Below are 18,380 nucleotides of genomic sequence, written 5' to 3' on the forward strand. Positions count from 1 at the left end.
TCTCTGGTTCTAGAGCAGCTCTGCTGACCTGGTTCACTGGCTCTAAAGCACCTCTGCTGGCCTGGTTTCTGTGGCTCTAAAGCAGCTCTGCTGGCCAGGTTCTCTCCCTCTAAAGCAGCTCTGCTGACCTGGTCCCTTGGCTCTAGAGCAGCTTTGCTGACCTGGTTCTCTCCCTCTAAAGCAGCTCTGCCGGCCTGGTTCTCTCCCTCTAAAGCGGATCTACTGACCTGGTTTCTCTGGCTCTACAGCAGCTCTGATGACCTGGTTCTCTGGCTCTAGAACAGCTCTGCTGACCTCGTTTTTGGGCTCTAGAGCAGCTCTGCTGACCTGGTTCTCTGGCTCTAAAGAAGCTCTGCTGACTTGGTTCTATGGATCTAAAGAAGCTGTGCTGACCTGGTTCTCTGGCTCTAGAGCAGCTCTGCTGACCTGGTTCTCTGGCTCTAAAGCAGCTCTGCTGACCTGGTTCTATGGCTCTAAAGCAGCTCTGCTGGCCTGGTTCTCTGGCTCCAGAACAGCTCTGCTGACCTGGTTCTTTGGCTCTAAAGCAGCTCTGCTGACCTGGTTCTCTGGCTCTAAAGCAGCTATGTTGACCTGGTTCTCTGCCTCTAGAGCAGCTCTATTGACCTGGTTCTCTGGCTCTAAAGCAGCTCTGCTGACCTGGTTCTCTGGCACTAGAGCTGCTCTGCTGACCTGGTTCTCTGGCTCTAATGCAGCTCTGCTGACCTGGTTCGCTCCCTCTAAAGAGCTCTGCTGACCTGATTCTCTGGCTCTAAAGCAGTTCTGCTGACCTGGTTCTCTGCCTCTAGAGCAGCTCTGCTGACCTGGTTCTGTGGCTCTAAAGCAGCTCTGCTGACCTGGTTCTCTGGCTCTAGAGCAGCTCTGCTGACCTGATTCTCTGGCTCTAAAGCAGTTCTGCTGACCTGGTTCTCTCCCTCTAAAGCAGCTCTACAGACCTGGTTTCTCTGGCTCTACAGCAGCTCTGCTGACCTAGTTCTTAGGCTACAGAGCAGCTCTGCTGATCTGGTTCTCTGGCTCTACAACAACTCTGCTGACCTGGTTCTCTGGCTCTAAAGCAACTCAGCTGAACCGGTTCTATGGCTCTAAAGCAGTTCTGCTGATATGGTTCTCTGGCTCTAAAGCAGTTCTGCTGACCTGGTTCTCTGCCTGTTGAGCAGCTCTGCTGACCTGGTTCTGTGGCTCTAAAGCAGCTCTGCTGATTTGGTTCTCTGGCTCTAAAGCAGCTCTGCAGACCTGGTTCTATGGCTCTAAAGCAGCTCTGCTGACTTGGTTCTCTGGTTCTAGAGCAGCTCTGCTGACCTGGTTCACTGGCTCTAAAGCACCTCTGCTGGCCTGGTTTCTGTGGCTCAAAAGCAGCTCTGCTGGCCTCGTTCTCTCCCTCTAAAGCTGCTCTGCTGACCTGGTTTCTCTGGCGCTACAGCAGCTCTGCTGACCTTTTTCTCTGGCTCTAGAGCAGCTCTGCTGACCTAGTTCTTAGGCTCTAGAGCAGCACTGCTGACCTGGTTCTCTGGCTCTAAAGCAGCTCTGCTGACCTGGTTCTCTCCTTCTAAAGAGCTCTGCTGATCTGATTCTCTGGCTCTAAAGCAGTTCTGCTGACCTGGTTCTCTGCCTCTAGAGCAGCTCTGCTGACCTGGTTCTGTGGCTCTAAAGCAGCTCTGCTGACCTGGTTCTCTGCCTCTAGAGCAGCTCTGCTGAACCGGTTCTATGGCTCTAAAGCAGTTCTGCTGACATGGTTCTCTGGCTCTAGAGCAGCTCTGCTGAGCTGGTTCTCTCCCTCTAAAGCAGCTCGGCTGACCTGGTTCTCTGGTTCTAGAGCAGCTCTGCTGAACTGGTTCTTAGGCTCTAGAGCAGCTCTGCTGACCTAGTTCTCTGGCTCTAAAGCAGCTCTGCAGACCTGGTTCTATGGCTCTAAAGCAGCTCTGCTGACTTGGTTCTCTGGTTCTAGAGCAGCTCTGCTGACCTGGTTCACTGGCTCTAAAGCACCTCTGCTGGCCTGGTTTCTGTGGCTCTAAAGCAGCTCTGCTGGCCTGGTTCTCTCCCTCTAAAGCAGCTCTGCTGACCTGGTCCCTTGGCTCTAGAGCAGCTTTGCTGACCTGGTTCTCTCCCTCTAAAGCAGCTCTGCCGGCCTGGTTCTCTCCCTCTAAAGCAGATCTACTGACCTGGTTTCTCTGGCTCTACAGCAGCTCTGATGACCTGGTTCTCTGGCTCTAGAGCAGCTCTGCTGACCTCGTTCTTGGGCTCTAGAGCAGCTCTGCTGACCTGCTTCTCTGGCTCTAAAGCAGCTCTGCTGACTTGGTTCTATGGATCTAAAGAAGCTGTGCTGAACTGGTCCTCTGGCTCTAGAGCAGCTCTGCTGACCTGGTTCTCTGGCTCTAAAGCAGCTCTGCTGACCTGGTTCTATGGCTCTAAAGCAGCTCTGCTGGCCTGGTTCTCTGGCTCCAGAGCAGCTCTGCTGACCTGGTTCTCTGGTTCTAGAGCAGCTCTGCTGACCTGGTTCTCTCCCTCTAAAGCAGCTCGGCTGACCTGGTTCTCTGGTTCTAGAGCAGCTCTGCTGAACTGGTTCTTAGGCTCTAGAGCAGCTCTGCTGACCTAGTTCTCTGGCTCTAAAGCAGCTCTGCAGACCTGGTTCTATGGCTCTAAAGCAGCTCTGCTGACTTGGTTCTCTGGTTCTAGAGCAGCTCTGCTGACCTGGTTCACTGGCTCTAAAGCACCTCTGCTGGCCTGGTTTCTGTGGCTCTAAAGCAGCTCTGCTGGCCTGGTTCTCTCCCTCTAACGCAGCTCTGCTGACCTGGTCCCTTGGCTCTAGAGCAGCTTTGCTGACCTGGTTCTCTCCCTCTAAAGCAGCTCTGCCGGCCTGGTTCTCTCCCTCTAAAGCAGATCTACTGACCTGGTTTCTCTGGCTCTACAGCAGCTCTGCTGACCTTTTTTTCTGGCTCTAGAGCAGCTCTGCTGACCTCGTTCTTGGGCTCTAGAGCAGCTCTGCTGACCTGCTTCTCTGGCTCTAAAGCAGCTCTGCTGACTTGGTTCTATGGATCTAAAGAAGCTGTGCTGACCTGGTCCTCTGGCTCTAGAGCAGCTCTGCTGACCTGGTTCTCTGGCTCTAAAGCAGCTCTGCTGACCTGGTTCTATGGCTCTAAAGCAGCTCTGCTGGCCTGGTTCTCTGGCTCCAGAGCAGCTATGTTGACCTGGTTCTCTGGCTCTAAAGCAGCTCTGCTGGCCTGGTTCTCTGGCTCTAAAGCAGCTCTGCTGACCTGGTTCTCTGGCACTAGAGCTGCTCTGCTGACCTGGTTCTCTGGCTCTAAAGCAGCTCTGCTGACCTGGTTCGCTCCCTCTAAAGAGCTCTGCTGACCTGATTCTCTGGCTCTAAAGCAGTTCTGCTGACCTGGTTCTCTGCCTCTAGAGCAGCTCTGCTGACCTGGTTCTGTGGCTCTAAAGCAGCTCTGCTGACCTGGTTCTCTGGCTCTAGAGCAGCTCTGCTGACCTGATTCTCTGGCTCTAAAGCAGTTCTGCTGACCTGGTTCTCTCCCTCTAAAGCAGCTCTGCAGACCTGGTTTCTCTGGCTCTACAGCAGCTCTGCTGACCTAGTTCTTAGGCTACAGAGCAGCTCTGCTGATCTGGTTCTCTGGCTCTCCAACAACTCTGCTGACCTGGTTCTCTGGCTCTAAAGCAGCTCTGCTGAACCGGTTCTATGGCTCTAAAGCAGTTCTGTTGGCATGGTTCTCTGGCTCTAGAGCAGCTCTGCTGACCTGGTTTCTCTGGCTCTACAGCAGCTCTGCTGACCTAGTTCTTAGGCTACAGAGCAGCTCTGCTGATCTGGTTCTCTGGCTCTACAACAACTCTGCTGACCTGGTTCTCTGGCTCTAAAGCAACTCAGCTGAACCGGTTCTATGGCTCTAAAGCAGTTCTGCTGATATGGTTCTCTGGCTCTAGAGCAGCTCTGCTGACCTGGTTCTCTCCCTCTAAAGCAGCTCTGCTGACCTGGTTCTCTGGTTCTAGAGCAGCTCAGCTGAACTGGTTCTTAGGCTCTAAAGCAGATCTGCTGACCTGGTTCTCTGGCTCTAAAGCAGCTCTGCAGACCTGGTTCTATGGCTCTAAAGCAGCTATGCTGACTTGGTTCTCTGGTTGTAGAGCATCTCTGCTGACCTGGTTCACTGGCTCTAAAGCAGCTCTGCTGGCCTGGTTTCTGTGGCTCTAAAGCAGCTCTGCTGGCCTGGTTCTCTCCCTCTAAAGCAGCTCTGCTGACCTGGTTTCTTTGGCTCTACAGCAGCTCTGCTGACCTTTTTCTCTGGCTCTAGAGCAGCTCTGCTGACCTAGTTCTTAGGCTCTAGAGCAGCTCTGCTGACCTGGTTCTCTGGCTCTACAACAGCTCTGCTGACCTGTTTCTCTGGCTCTAAAGCAGCTCTGCTGACCAGGTTCTATGGCTGTAAAGCAGTTCTGTTGACCTGTTTCTCTGGCTCTAGAGCAGCTCTGCTGACCTGGTTCTCTGGCTCTAGAGCAGCTCTGCTGACCTGGTTCTCTGGCTCTAAAGCAGCTCTGCTGACCCTGTTCTCTCCTTCTAAAGAGCTCTGCTGATCTGATTCTCTGGCTCTAAAGCAGTTGTGCTGACCTGGTTCTCTGCCTGTTGAGCAGCTCTGCTGACCTGGTTCTGTGGCTCTAAAGCAGCTCTGCTGACTTGGTTCTATGGCTCTAAAGCAGCTCTGCTGACTTGGTTCTCTGGTTCTAGAGCAGCTCTGCTGACCTGGTTCACTGGCTCTAAAGCACCTCTGCTGGCCTGGTTTCTGTGGCTCAAAAGCAGCTTTGCTGGCCTGGTTCTCTCCCTCTAAAGCTGCTCTGCTGACCTTTTTCTCTGGCTCTAGAGCAGCTCTGCTGACCTTTTTCTCTGGCTCTAGAGCAGCTCTGCTGACCTAGTTCTTAGGCTCTAGAGCAGCTCTGCTGACCTGGTTCTCTGGCTCTACAACAGCTCTGCTGACCTGGTTCTCTGGCTCTAAAGCAGCTCTGCTGACCTGGTTTCTCTGGCTCTACAGCAGCTCTGCTGACCTGGTTCTCTGGCTGTTGAGCAGCTCTGCTGACCTGGTTCTTGGGCTCTAAAGCAGCTCTGCTGGCCTGGTTTCTGTGGCTCTAAAGCAGCTCCGCTGGCCTGGTTCTCTCCCTCTAAAGCAGCTCTGCTGACCTGGTTTCTCTGGCTCTACAGCAGCTCTGCTGACCTTTTTCTCTGGCTCTAGAACAGCTCTGCTGTCCTGGTTCTCTGGCTCTACAACAGCTCTGCTGACCTTGTTCTCTGGCCCTAAAGCAGCTCTGCTGACCAGGTTCTATGGCTCTAAAGCAGTTGTGCTGACCTGTTTCTCTGGCTCTAGAGCAGCACTGCTGACCTGGTTCCTTGGCTCTAAAGCAGCTTTGCTGACCTGGTTCTCTGGCTCTAAAGCAGCTCTGCTGACCTGGTTCTCTGGCTCTAGAGCAGCACTGCTGACCTGGTTCTCTGGCTCTAAAGCAGCTCTGCTGACCTGGTTCTCTCCTTCTAAAGAGCTCTGCTGATCTGATTCTCTGGCTCTAAAGCAGTTCTGCTGACCTGGTTCTCTGCCTCTAGAGCAGCTCTGCTGACCTGGTTCTGTGGCTCTAAAGCAGCTCTGCTGACCTGGTTCTCTGGCTCTAAAGCAGCTCTGCTGAACCGGTTCTATGGCTCTAAAGCAGTTCTGCTGACATAGTTCTCTGGCTCTAGAGCAGCTCTGCTGACCTGGTTCTCTCCCTCTAAAGCAGCTCGGCTGACCTGGTTCTCTGGTTCTAGAGCAGCTCTGCTGAACTGGTTCTTAGGCTCTAGAGCAGCTCTGCTGACCTAGTTCTCTGGCTCTAAAGCAGCTCTGCAGACCTGGTTCTATGGCTCTAAAGCAGCTCTGCTGACTTGGTTCTCTGGTTCTAGAGCAGCTCTGCTGACCTGGTTCACTGGCTCTAAAGCACCTCTGCTGGCCTGGTTTCTGTGGCTCTAAAGCAGCTCTGCTGGCCAGGTTCTCTCCCTCTAAAGCAGCTCTGCTGACCTGGTCCCTTGGCTCTAGAGCAGCTTTGCTGACCTGGTTCTCTCCCTCTAAAGCAGCTCTGCCGGCCTGGTTCTCTCCCTCTAAAGCGGATCTACTGACCTGGTTTCTCTGGCTCTACAGCAGCTCTGATGACCTGGTTCTCTGGCTCTAGAACAGCTCTGCTGACCTCGTTTTTGGGCTCTAGAGCAGCTCTGCTGACCTGGTTCTCTGGCTCTAAAGAAGCTCTGCTGACTTGGTTCTATGGATCTAAAGAAGCTGTGCTGACCTGGTTCTCTGGCTCTAGAGCAGCTCTGCTGACCTGGTTCTCTGGCTCTAAAGCAGCTCTGCTGACCTGGTTCTATGGCTCTAAAGCAGCTCTGCTGGCCTGGTTCTCTGGCTCCAGAACAGCTCTGCTGACCTGGTTCTTTGGCTCTAAAGCAGCTCTGCTGACCTGGTTCTCTGGCTCTAAAGCAGCTATGTTGACCTGGTTCTCTGCCTCTAGAGCAGCTCTATTGACCTGGTTCTCTGGCTCTAAAGCAGCTCTGCTGACCTGGTTCTCTGGCACTAGAGCTGCTCTGCTGACCTGGTTCTCTGGCTCTAATGCAGCTCTGCTGACCTGGTTCGCTCCCTCTAAAGAGCTCTGCTGACCTGATTCTCTGGCTCTAAAGCAGTTCTGCTGACCTGGTTCTCTGCCTCTAGAGCAGCTCTGCTGACCTGGTTCTGTGGCTCTAAAGCAGCTCTGCTGACCTGGTTCTCTGGCTCTAGAGCAGCTCTGCTGACCTGATTCTCTGGCTCTAAAGCAGTTCTGCTGACCTGGTTCTCTCCCTCTAAAGCAGCTCTACAGACCTGGTTTCTCTGGCTCTACAGCAGCTCTGCTGACCTAGTTCTTAGGCTACAGAGCAGCTCTGCTGATCTGGTTCTCTGGCTCTACAACAACTCTGCTGACCTGGTTCTCTGGCTCTAAAGCAACTCAGCTGAACCGGTTCTATGGCTCTAAAGCAGTTCTGCTGATATGGTTCTCTGGCTCTAAAGCAGTTCTGCTGACCTGGTTCTCTGCCTGTTGAGCAGCTCTGCTGACCTGGTTCTGTGGCTCTAAAGCAGCTCTGCTGATTTGGTTCTCTGGCTCTAAAGCAGCTCTGCAGACCTGGTTCTATGGCTCTAAAGCAGCTCTGCTGACTTGGTTCTCTGGTTCTAGAGCAGCTCTGCTGACCTGGTTCACTGGCTCTAAAGCACCTCTGCTGGCCTGGTTTCTGTGGCTCAAAAGCAGCTCTGCTGGCCTCGTTCTCTCCCTCTAAAGCTGCTCTGCTGACCTGGTTTCTCTGGCGCTACAGCAGCTCTGCTGACCTTTTTCTCTGGCTCTAGAGCAGCTCTGCTGACCTAGTTCTTAGGCTCTAGAGCAGCTCTGCTGACCTGGTTCTCTGGCTCTACAACAGCTCTGCTGACCTGGTTCTCTGGCTCTAAAGCAGCTCTGCTGACCAGGTTCTATGGCTCTAAAGCAGTTCTGCTGACCTGTTTCTCTGGCTCTAGAGCAGCTCTGCTGACCTGGTCCCTTGGCTCTAAAGCAGCTTTGCTGACCTGGTTCTCTCCCTCTAAAGCAGCTCTGCCGACCTGGTTCTCACGCTCTAAAGCAGATCTACTGACCTGGTTTCTCTAGCTCTAGAGCAGCTCTGCTGACCTGGTTCTTGGGCTCTAAAGCAGCTCTGCTGGCCTGGTTTCTGTGGCTCTAAAGCAGCTCCGCTGGCCTGGTTCTCTCCCTCTAAAGCAGCTCTGCTGACCTGGTTCTCTGGCTCTAAAGCAGCTCCGCTGACCTGGTTCTATGGCTCTAAAGCAGCTCTGCTGGCCTGGTTCTCTGGCTCCAGAGCAGCTCTGCTGACCTGGTTCTTTGGCTCTAAAGCAGCTCTGCTGGCCTGGTTCTCTGGCTCTAAAGCAGCTCTGTTGACCTGGTTCTCTGCCTCTAGAGCAGCTCTGTTGACCTGGTTCTCTGGCTCTAAAGCAGCTCTGCTGACCTGGTTCTCTGGCACTAGAGCTGCTCTGCTGACCTGGTTCTCTGGCTCTAAAGCAGCTCTGCTGACCTGGTTCGCTCCCTCTAAAGAGCTCTGCTGACCTGATTCTCTGGCTCTAAAGCAGTTCTGCTGACCTGGTTCTCTGCCTCTAGAGCAGCTCTGCTGACCTGGTTCTGTGGCTCTAAAGCAGCTCTGCTGACCTGGTTCTCTGGCTCTAGAGCAGCTCTGCTGACCTGATTCTCTGGCTCTAAAGCAGTTCTGCTGACCTGGTTCTCTCCCTCTAAAGCAGCTCTGCAGACCTGGTTTCTCTGGCTCTACAGCAGCTCTGCTGACCTAGTTCTTAGGCTACAGAGCAGCTCTGCTGATCTGGTTCTCTGGCTCTACAACAACTCTGCTGACCTCGTTCTCTGGCTCTAAAGCAACTCAGCTGAACCATTTCTATGGCTCTAAAGCAGTTCTGCTGATATGGTTCTCTGGCTCTAAAGCAGTTCTGCTGACCTGGTTCTCTGCCTGTTGAGCAGCTCTGCTGACCTGGTTCTGTGGCTCTAAAGCAGCTCTGCTGACTTGGTTCTCTGGCTCTAAAGCAGCTCTGCAGACCTGGTTCTATGGCTCTAAAGCAGCTCTGCTGACTTGGTTCTCTGGTTCTAGAGCAGCTCTGCTGACCTGGTTCACTGGCTCTAAAGCACCTCTGCTGGCCTGGTTTCTGTGGCTCAAAAGCAGCTCTGCTGGCCTCGTTCTCTCCCTCTAAAGCTGCTCTGCTGACCTGGTTTCTCTGGCGCTACAGCAGCTCTGCTGACCTTTTTCTCTGGCTCTAGAGCAGCTCTGCTGACCTAGTTCTTAGGCTCTAGAGCAGCTCTGCTGACCTGGTTCTCTGGCTCTACAACAGCTCTGCTGACCTGGTTCTCTGGCTCTAAAGCAGCTCTGCTGACCTGGTTTCTCTGGCTCTACAGCAGCTCTGCTGACCTGGTTCGCTGGCTCTAGAGCAGCTCTGCTGACCTGGTTCTTGGGCTCTAAAGCAGCTCTGCTGGCCTGGTTTCTGTGGCTCTAAAGCAGCTCCGCTGGCCTGGTTCTCTCCCTCTAAAGCAGCTCTGCTGACCTGGTTTCTCTGGCTCTACAGCAGCTCTGCTGACCTTTTTCTCTGGCTCTAGAACAGCTCTGCTGTTCTGGTTCTCTGGCTCTACAACAGCTCTGCTGACCTTGTTCTCTGGCCCTAAAGCAGCTCTGCTGACCAGGTTCTATGGCTCTAAAGCCGTTCTGCTGACCTGTTTCTCTGGCTCTAGAGCAGAACTGCTGACCTGGTCCCTTGGCTCTAAAGCAGCTTTGCTGACCTGGTTCTCTGGCTTTAAAGCAGCTCTGCTGACCTGGTTCTCTGGCTCTAGAGCAGCACTGCTGACCTGGTTCTCTGGCTCTAAAGCAGCTCTGCTGACCTGGTTCTCTCCTTCTAAAGAGCTCTGCTGATCTGATTCTCTGGCTCTAAAGCAGTTCTGCTGACCTGGTTCTCTGCCTCTAGAGCAGCTCTGCTGACCTGCTTCTGTGGCTCTAAAGCAGCTCTGCTGACGTGGTTCTCTGGCTCTAAAGCAGCTCTGCTGAACCGGTTCTATGGCTCTAAAGCAGTTTTGCTAACATGGTTCTCTGGCTCTAGAGCAGCTCTGCTGACCTGGTTCTCTCCCTCTAAAGCAGCTCGGCTGACCTGGTTCTCTGGTTCTAGAGCAGCTCTGCTGAACTGGTTCTTAGGCTCTAGAGCAGCTCTGCTGACCTAGTTCTCTGGCTCTAAAGCAGCTCTGCAGACCTGGTTCTATGGCTCTAAAGCAGCTCTGCTGACTTGGTTCTCTGGTTCTAGAGCAGCTCTGCTGACCTGGTTCACTGGCTCTAAAGCACCTCTGCTGGCCTGGTTTCTGTGGCTCTAAAGCAGCTCTGCTGGCCAGGTTCTCTCCCTCTAAAGCAGCTCTGCTGACCTGGTCCCTTGGCTCTAGAGCAGCTTTGCTGACCTGGTTCTCTCCCTCTAAAGCAGCTCTGCCGGCCTGGTTCTCTCCCTCTAAAGCGGATCTACTGACCTGGTTTCTCTGGCTCTACAGCAGCTCTGATGACCTAGTTCTCTGGCTCTAGAGCAGCTCTGCTGACCTCGTTCTTGGGCTCTAGAGCAGCTCTGCTGACCTGGTTCTCTGGCTCTAAAGCAGCTCTGCTGACTTGGTTCTATGGATCTAAAGAAGCTGTGCTGACCTGGTTCTCTGGCTCTAGAGCAGCTCTGCTGACCTGGTTCTCTGGCTCTAAAGCAGCTCTGCTGACCTGGTTCTATGGCTCTAAAGTAGCTCTGCTGGCCTGGTTCTCTGGCTCCAGAGCAGCTCTGCTGACCTGGTTCTTTGGCTCTAAAGCAGCTCTGCTGACTTGGTTCTCTGGCTCTAAAGCAGCTCTGTTGAACTGGTTCTCTGCCTCTAGAGCAGCTCTGTTGACCTGGTTCTCTGGTTCTAAAGCAGCTCTGCTGGCCTGGTTCTATGGCTCTAAAGCAGCTCTGCTGACCTGGTTCTCTGGCTCTAAAGCAGCTCTGCTGACCTGGTTCGCTCCCTCTAAAGAGCTCTGCTGACCTGATTCTCTGGCTCTAAAGCAGTTCTGCTGATATGGTTCTCTGGCTCTAGAGCAGCTCTGCTGACCTGGTTCTCTCCCTCTAAAGCAGCTCTGCTGACCTGGTTCTCTGGTTCTAGAGCAGCTCAGCTGAACTGGTTCTTAGGCTCTAGATCAGATCTGCTGACCTGTTTCTCTGGCTCTAAAGCAGCTCTGCAGACCTGGTTCTATGGCTCTAAAGCAGCTCTGCTGACTTGGTTCTCTGGTTCTAGAGCAGCTCTGCTGACCTGGTTCACTGGCTCTAAAGCAGCTCTGCTGGCCTGGTTTCTGTGGCTCTAAAGCAGCTCTGCTGGCCTGGTTATCTCCCTCTAAAGCAGCTCTGCTGACCTGGTTTCTCTGGCTCTACAGCAGCTCTGCTTACCTTTTTCTCTGGCTCTAGAGCAGCTCTGCTGACCTAGTTCTTAGGCTCTAGAGCAGCTCTGCTGACCTGGTTCTCTGGCTCTACAACAGCTCTGCTGACCTGGTTCTCTGGCTCTAAAGCAGCTCTGCTGATCTGGTTTCTCTGGCTCTACAGCAGCTCTGCTGACCTGGTTCGCTGGCTCTAGAGCAGCTCTGCTGACCTGGTTCTTGGGCTCTAAAGCAGCTCTGCTGGCCTGGTTTCTGTGGCTCTAAAGCAGCTCCGATGGCCTGGTTCTCTCCCTCTAAAGCAGCTCTGCTGACCTGGTTTCTCTGGCTCTACAGCAGCTCTGCTGACCTTTTTCTCTGGCTCTAGAACCGCTCTGCTGTCCTGGTTCTCTGGCTCTACAACAGCTCTGCTGACCTTGTTCTCTGGCCCTAAAGCAGCTCTGCTGACCAGGTTCTATGGCTCTAAAGCCGTTCTGCTGACCTGTTTCTCTGGCTCTAGAGCAGCACTGCTGACCTGGTCCCTTGGCTCTAAAGCAGCTTTGCTGACCTGGTTCTCTGGCTTTAAAGCAGCTCTGCTGACCTGGTTCTCTGGCTCTAGAGCAGCACTGCTGACCTGGTTCTCTGGCTCTAAAGCAGCTCTGCTGACCTGGTTCTCTCCTTCTAAAGAGCTCTGCTGATCTGATTCTCTGGCTCTAAAGCAGTTCTGCTGACCTGGTTCTCTGCCTCTAGAGCAGCTCTGCTGACCTGCTTCTGTGGCTCTAAAGCAGCTCTGCTGACCTGGTTCTCTGGCTCTAAAGCAGCTCTGCTGAACCGGTTCTATGGCTCTAAAGCAGTTCTGCTAACATGGTTCTCTGGCTCTAGAGCAGCTCTGCTGACCTGGTTCTCTCCCTCTAAAGCAGCTCGGCTGACCTGGTTCTCTGGTTCTAGAGCAGCTCTGCTGAACTGGTTCTTAGGCTCTAGAGCAGCTCTGCTGACCTAGTTCTCTGGCTCTAAAGCAGCTCTGCAGACCTGGTTCTATGGCTCTAAAGCAGTTCTGCTGATATGGTTCTCTGGCTCTAGAGCAGCTCTGATGACCTGGTTCTCTACCTCTAAAGCAGCTCTGCTGACCTGGTTCTCTGGTTCTAGAGCAGCTCAGCTGAACTGGTTCTTAAGCTCTAGAGCAGATCTGCTGACCTGGTTCTCTGGCTCTAAAGCAGCTCTGCAGACCTGGTTCTATGGCTCTAAAGCAGCTCTGCTGACTTGGTTCTCTGGTTCTAGAGCAGCTCTGCTGACCTGGTTCACTGGCTCTAAAGCAGCTCTGCTGGCCTGGTTTCTGTGGCTCTAAAGCAGCTCTGCTGGCCTGGTTATCTCCCTCTAAAGCAGCTCTGCTGACCTGGTTTCTCTGGCTCTACAGCAGCTCTGCTTACCTTTTTCTCTGGCTCTAGAGCAGCTCTGCTGACCTAGTTCTTAGGCTCTAGAGCAGCTCTGCTGACCTGGTTCTCTGGCTCTAAAGCAGGTCTGCTGACCAGGTTCTATGGCTCTAAAGCAGTTCTGCTGACCTGTTTCTCTGGCTCTAGAGCAGCTCTGCTGACCTGGTTCTCTGGCTCTAGAGCAGCTCTGCTGACCTGGTTCTCTGGCTCTAAAGCAGCTCTGCTGACCTGGTTCTCTCCTTCTAAAGATATCTGCTGATCTGATTCTCTGGCTCTAAAGCAGTTCTGCTGACCTGGTTCTCTGCCTGTTGAGCAGCTCTGCTGACCTGGTTCTGTGGGTCTAAAGCAGCTCTGCTGACTTGGTTCTCTGGCTCTAAAGCAGCTCTGCAGACCTGGTTCTATGGCTCTAAAGCAGCTCTGCTGACTTGGTTCTCTGGTTCTAGAGCAGCTCTGCTGACCTGGTTCACTGGCTCTAAAGCACCTCTGCTGGCCTGGTTTCTGTGGCTCAAAAGCAGCTCTGCTGGCCTGGTTCTCTCCCTCTAAAGCTGCTCTGCTGACCTGGTTTCTCTGGCGCTACAGCAGCTCTGCTGACCTTTTTCTCTGACTCTAGAGCAGCTCTGCTGACCTAGTTCTTAGGCTCTACAACAGCTCTGCTGACCTGGTTCTCTGGCTCTACAACAGCTCTGCTGACCTGGTTCTCTGGCTCTAAAGCAGCTCTGCTGACCTGGTTTCTCTGGCTCTACAGCAGCTCTGCTGACCTGGTTCGCTGGCACTAGAGCAGCTCTGCTGACCTGGTTCTTGGGCTCTAAAGCAGCTCTGCTGGCCTGGTTTCTGTGGCTCTAAAGCAGCTCCGCTGGCCTGGTTCTCTCCCTCTAAAGCAGCTCTGCTGACCTGGTTTCTCTGGCTCTACAGCAGCTCTGCTGACCTTTTTCTCTGGCTCTAGAACAGCTCTGCTGTCCTGGTTCTCTGGCTCTACAACAGCTCTGCTGACCTTGTTCTCTGGCCCTAAAGCAGCTCTGCTGACCAGGTTCTATGGCTCTAAAGCAGTTCTGCTGACATGTTTCTCTGGCTCTAGAGCAGCACTGCTGACCTGGTCCCTTGGCTCTAAAGCAGCTTTGCTGACCTGGTTCTCTGGCTCTAAAGCAGCTCTGCTGACCTGGTTCTCTGGCTCTAGAGCAGCACTGCTGACCTGGTTCTCTGGCTCTAAAGCAGCTCTGCTGACCTGGTTCTCTCCTTCTAAAGAGCTCTGCTGATCTGATTCTCTGGCTCTAAAGCAGTTCTACTGACCTGGTTCTCTGCCTCTAGAGCAGCTCTGCTGACCTGGTTCTGTGGCTCTAAAGCAGCTCTGCTGACCTGGTTCTCTGGCTCTAAAGCAGCTCTGCTGAACCGGCTCTATGGCTCTAAAGCAGTTCTGCTGACATGGTTCTCTGGCTCTAGAGCAGCTCTGCTGACCTGGTTCTCTCCCTCTAAAGTAGCTCGGCTGACCTGGTTCTCTGGTTCTAGAGCAGCTCTGCTGAACTGGTTCTTAGGCTCTAGAGCAGCTCTGCTGACCTAGTTCTCTGGCTCTAAAGCAGCTCTGCAGACCTGGTTCTATGGCTCTAAAGCAGCTCTGCTGACTTGGTTCTCTGGTTCTAGAGCAGCTCTGCTGACCTGGTTCACTGGCTCTAAAGCACCTCTGCTGGCCTGGTTTCTGTGGCTCTAAAGCAGCTCTGCTAGCCTGGTTCTCTCCCTCTAAAGCAGCTCTGCTGACCTGGTCCCTTGGCTCTAGAGCAGCTTTGCTGACCTGGTTCTCTCCCTCTAAAGCAGCTCTGCCGGCCTGGTTCTCTCCCTCTAAAGCAGATCTACTGACCTGGTTTCTCTGGCTCTACAGCAGCTCTGATGACCTGGTTCTCTGGCTCTAGAGCAGCTCTGCTGACCTCGTTCTTGGGCTCTAGAGCAGCTCTGCTGACCTGGTTCTCTGGCTCTAAAGCAGCTCTGCTGACTTGGTTCTATGGATCTAAAGAAGCTGTGCTGACCTGGTTCTCTGGCTCTAGAGCAGCTCTGCTGACCTGGTTCTCTGGCTCTAAAGCAGCTCTGCTGACCTGGTTCTATGGCTCTAAAGCAGCTCTGCTGGCCTGGTTCTCTGGCTCCAGAGCAGCTCTGATGACCTGGTTCTTTGGCTCTAAAGCAGCTCTGCTGACCTGGTTCTCTGGCTCTAAAGCAGCTCTGTTGACCTGGTTCTCTGCCTCTAGAGCAGCTCTGTTGACCTGGTTCTCTGGCTCTAAAGCAGCTCTGCTGACCTGGTTCTATGGCTCTAAAGCAGCTCTGCTGACCTGGTTCTCTGGCACTAGAGCTGCTCTGCTGACCTGGTTCTCTGGCTCTAAAGCAGCTCTGCTGACCTGGTTCGCTCCCTCTAAAGAGCTCTGCTGACCTGATTCTCTGGCTCTAAAGCAGTTCTGCTGACCTGGTTCTCTGCCTCTAGAGCAGCTCTGCTGACCTGGTTCTGTGGCTCTAAAGCAGCTCTGCTGACCTGGTTCTCTGGCTCTAGAGCAGCTCTGCTGACCTGATTCTCTGGCTCTAAAGCAGTTCTGCTGACCTGGTTCTCTCCCTCTAAAGCAGCTCTGCAGACCTGGTTTCTCTGGCTCTACAGCAGCTCTGCTGACCTAGTTCTTAGGCTACAGAGCAGCTCTGCTGATCTGGTTCTCTGGCTCTACAACAACTCTGCTGACCTTGCTCTCTGGCTCTAAAGCAACTCAGCTGAACCGGTTCTATGGCTCTAAAGCAGTTCTGCTGATATGGTTCTCTGGCTCTAAAGCAGTTCTGCTGACCTGGTTCTCTGCCTGTTGAGCAGCTCTGCTGACCTGGTTCTGTGGCTCTAAAGCAGCTCTGCTGACTTGGTTCTCTGGCTCTAAAGCAGCTCTGCAGACCTGGTTCTATGGCTCCAAAGCAGCTCTGCTGACTTGGTTCTCTGGTTCTAGAGCAGCTCTGCTGACCTGGTTCACTGGCTCTAAAGCACCTCTGCTGGCCTGGTTTCTGTGGCTCAAAAGCAGCTCTGCTGGCCTGGTTCTCTCCCTCTAAAGCTGCTCTGCTGACCTGGTTTCTCTGGCGCTACAGCAGCTCTGCTGACCTTTTTCTCTGGCTCTAGAGCAGCTCTACTGACCTAGTTCTTAGGCTCTAGAGCAGCTCTGCTGACCTGGTTCTCTGGCTCTACAACAGCTCTGCTGACCTGGTTCTCTGGCTCTAAAGCAGCTCTGCTGACCTGGTTTCTCTGGCTCAACAGCAGCTCTGCTGACCTGGTTCGCTGGCTCTAGAGCAGCTCTGCTGACCTAGTTCTTGGGCTCTAAAGCAGCTCTGCTGGCCTGGTTTCTGTGGCTCTAAAGCAGCTCCGCTGGCCTGGTTCTCTCCCTCTAAAGCAGCTCTGCTGACCTGGTTTCTCTGGCTCTACAGCAGCTCTGCTGACCTTTTTCTCTGGCTCTAGAACAGCTCTGCTGTCCTGGTTCTCTGGCTCTACAACAGCTCTGCTGACCTTGTTCTCTGGCCCTAAAGCAGCTCTGCTGACCAGGTTCTCTATGGCTCTAAAGCAGTTCTGCTGACCTGTTTCTCTGGCTCTAGAGCAGCACTGCTGACCTGGTCCCTTGGCTCTAAAGCAGCTTTGCTGACCTGGTTCTCTGGCTCTAAAGCAGCTCTGCTGACCTGGTTCTCTGGCTCTAGAGCAGCACTGCTGACCTGGTTCTCTGGCTCTAAAGCAGCTCTGCTGACCTGGTTCTCTCCTTCTAAAGAGCTCTGCTGATCTGATTCTCTGGCTCTAAAGCAGTTCTGCTGACCTGGTTCTCTGCCTCTAGAGCAGCTCTGCTGACCTGGTTCTGTGGCTCTAAAGCAGCTCTGCTGACCTGGTTCTCTGCCTCTAGAGCAGCTCTGCTGAACCGGTTCTATGGCTCTAAAGCAGTTCTGCTGACATGGTTCTCTGGCTCTAGAGCAGCTCTGCTGAGCTGGTTCTCTCCCTCTAAAGCAGCTCGGCTGACCTGGTTCTCTGGTTCTAGAGCAGCTCTGCTGAACTGGTTCTTAGGCTCTAGAGCAGCTCTGCTGACCTAGTTCTCTGGCTCTAAAGCAGCTCTGCAGACCTGGTTCTATGGCTCTAAAGCAGCTCTGCTGACTTGGTTCTCTGGTTCTAGAGCAGCTCTGCTGACCTGGTTCACTGTCTCTAAAGCACCTCTGCTGGCCTGGTTTCTGTGGCTCTAAAGCAGCTCTGCTGGCCTGGTTCTCTCCCTCTAAAGCAGCTCTGCTGACCTGGTCCCTTGGCTCTAGAGCAGCTTTGCTGACCTGGTTCTCTCCCTCTAAAGCAGCTCTGCCGGCCTGGTTCTCTCCCTCTAAAGCAGATCTACTGACCTGGTTTCTCTGGCTCTACAGCAGCTCTGATGACCTGGTTCTCTGGCTCTAGAGCAGCTCTGCTGACCTCGTTCTTGGGCTCTAGAGCAGCTCTGCTGACCTGCTTCTCTGGCTCTAAAGCAGCTCTGCTGACTTGGTTCTATGGATCTAAAGAAGCTGTGCTGAACTGGTCCTCTGGCTCTAGAGCAGCTCTGCTGACCTGGTTCTCTGGCTCTAAAGCAGCTCTGCTGACCTGGTTCTATGGCTCTAAAGCAGCTCTGCTGGCCTGGTTCTCTGGCTCCAGAGCAGCTCTGCTGACCTGGTTCTCTGGTTCTAGAGCAGCTCTGCTGACCTGGTTCTCTCCCTCTAAAGCAGCTCGGCTGACCTGGTTCTCTGGTTCTAGAGCAGCTCTGCTGAACTGGTTCTTAGGCTCTAGAGCAGCTCTGCTGACCTAGTTCTCTGGCTCTAAAGCAGCTCTGCAGACCTGGTTCTATGGCTCTAAAGCAGCTCTGCTGACTTGGTTCTCTGGTTCTAGAGCAGCTCTGCTGACCTGGTTCACTGGCTCTAAAGCACCTCTGCTGGCCTGGTTTCTGTGGCTCTAAAGCAGCTCTGCTGGCCTGGTTCTCTCCCTCTAACGCAGCTCTGCTGACCTGGTCCCTTGGCTCTAGAGCAGCTTTGCTGACCTGGTTCTCTCCCTCTAAAGCAGCTCTGCCGGCCTGGTTCTCTCCCTCTAAAGCAGATCTACTGACCTGGTTTCTCTGGCTCTACAGCAGCTCTGCTGACCTTTTTTTCTGGCTCTAGAGCAGCTCTGCTGACCTCGTTCTTGGGCTCTAGAGCAGCTCTGCTGACCTGCTTCTCTGGCTCTAAAGCAGCTCTGCTGACTTGGTTCTATGGATCTAAAGAAGCTGTGCTGACCTGGTCCTCTGGCTCTAGAGCAGCTCTGCTGACCTGGTTCTCTGGCTCTAAAGCAGCTCTGCTGACCTGGTTCTATGGCTCTAAAGCAGCTCTGCTGGCCTGGTTCTCTGGCTCCAGAGCAGCTATGTTGACCTGGTTCTCTGGCTCTAAAGCAGCTCTGCTGGCCTGGTTCTCTGGCTCTAAAGCAGCTCTGCTGACCTGGTTCTCTGGCACTAGAGCTGCTCTGCTGACCTGGTTCTCTGGCTCTAAAGCAGCTCTGCTGACCTGGTTCGCTCCCTCTAAAGAGCTCTGCTGACCTGATTCTCTGGCTCTAAAGCAGTTCTGCTGACCTGGTTCTCTGCCTCTAGAGCAGCTCTGCTGACCTGGTTCTGTGGCTCTAAAGCAGCTCTGCTGACCTGGTTCTCTGGCTCTAGAGCAGCTCTGCTGACCTGATTCTCTGGCTCTAAAGCAGTTCTGCTGACCTGGTTCTCTCCCTCTAAAGCAGCTCTGCAGACCTGGTTTCTCTGGCTCTACAGCAGCTCTGCTGACCTAGTTCTTAGGCTACAGAGCAGCTCTGCTGATCTGGTTCTCTGGCTCTCCAACAACTCTGCTGACCTGGTTCTCTGGCTCTAAAGCAGCTCTGCTGAACCGGTTCTTTGGCTCTAAAGCAGTTCTGTTGGCATGGTTCTCTGGCTCTAGAGCAGCTCTGCTGACCTGGTTTCTCTGGCTCTACAGCAGCT

Source organism: Triturus cristatus, chromosome 11, assembly GCF_964204655.1.
Source record: "Triturus cristatus chromosome 11, aTriCri1.1, whole genome shotgun sequence".
NCBI classification, from domain to species: domain Eukaryota; kingdom Metazoa; phylum Chordata; class Amphibia; order Caudata; family Salamandridae; genus Triturus; species Triturus cristatus.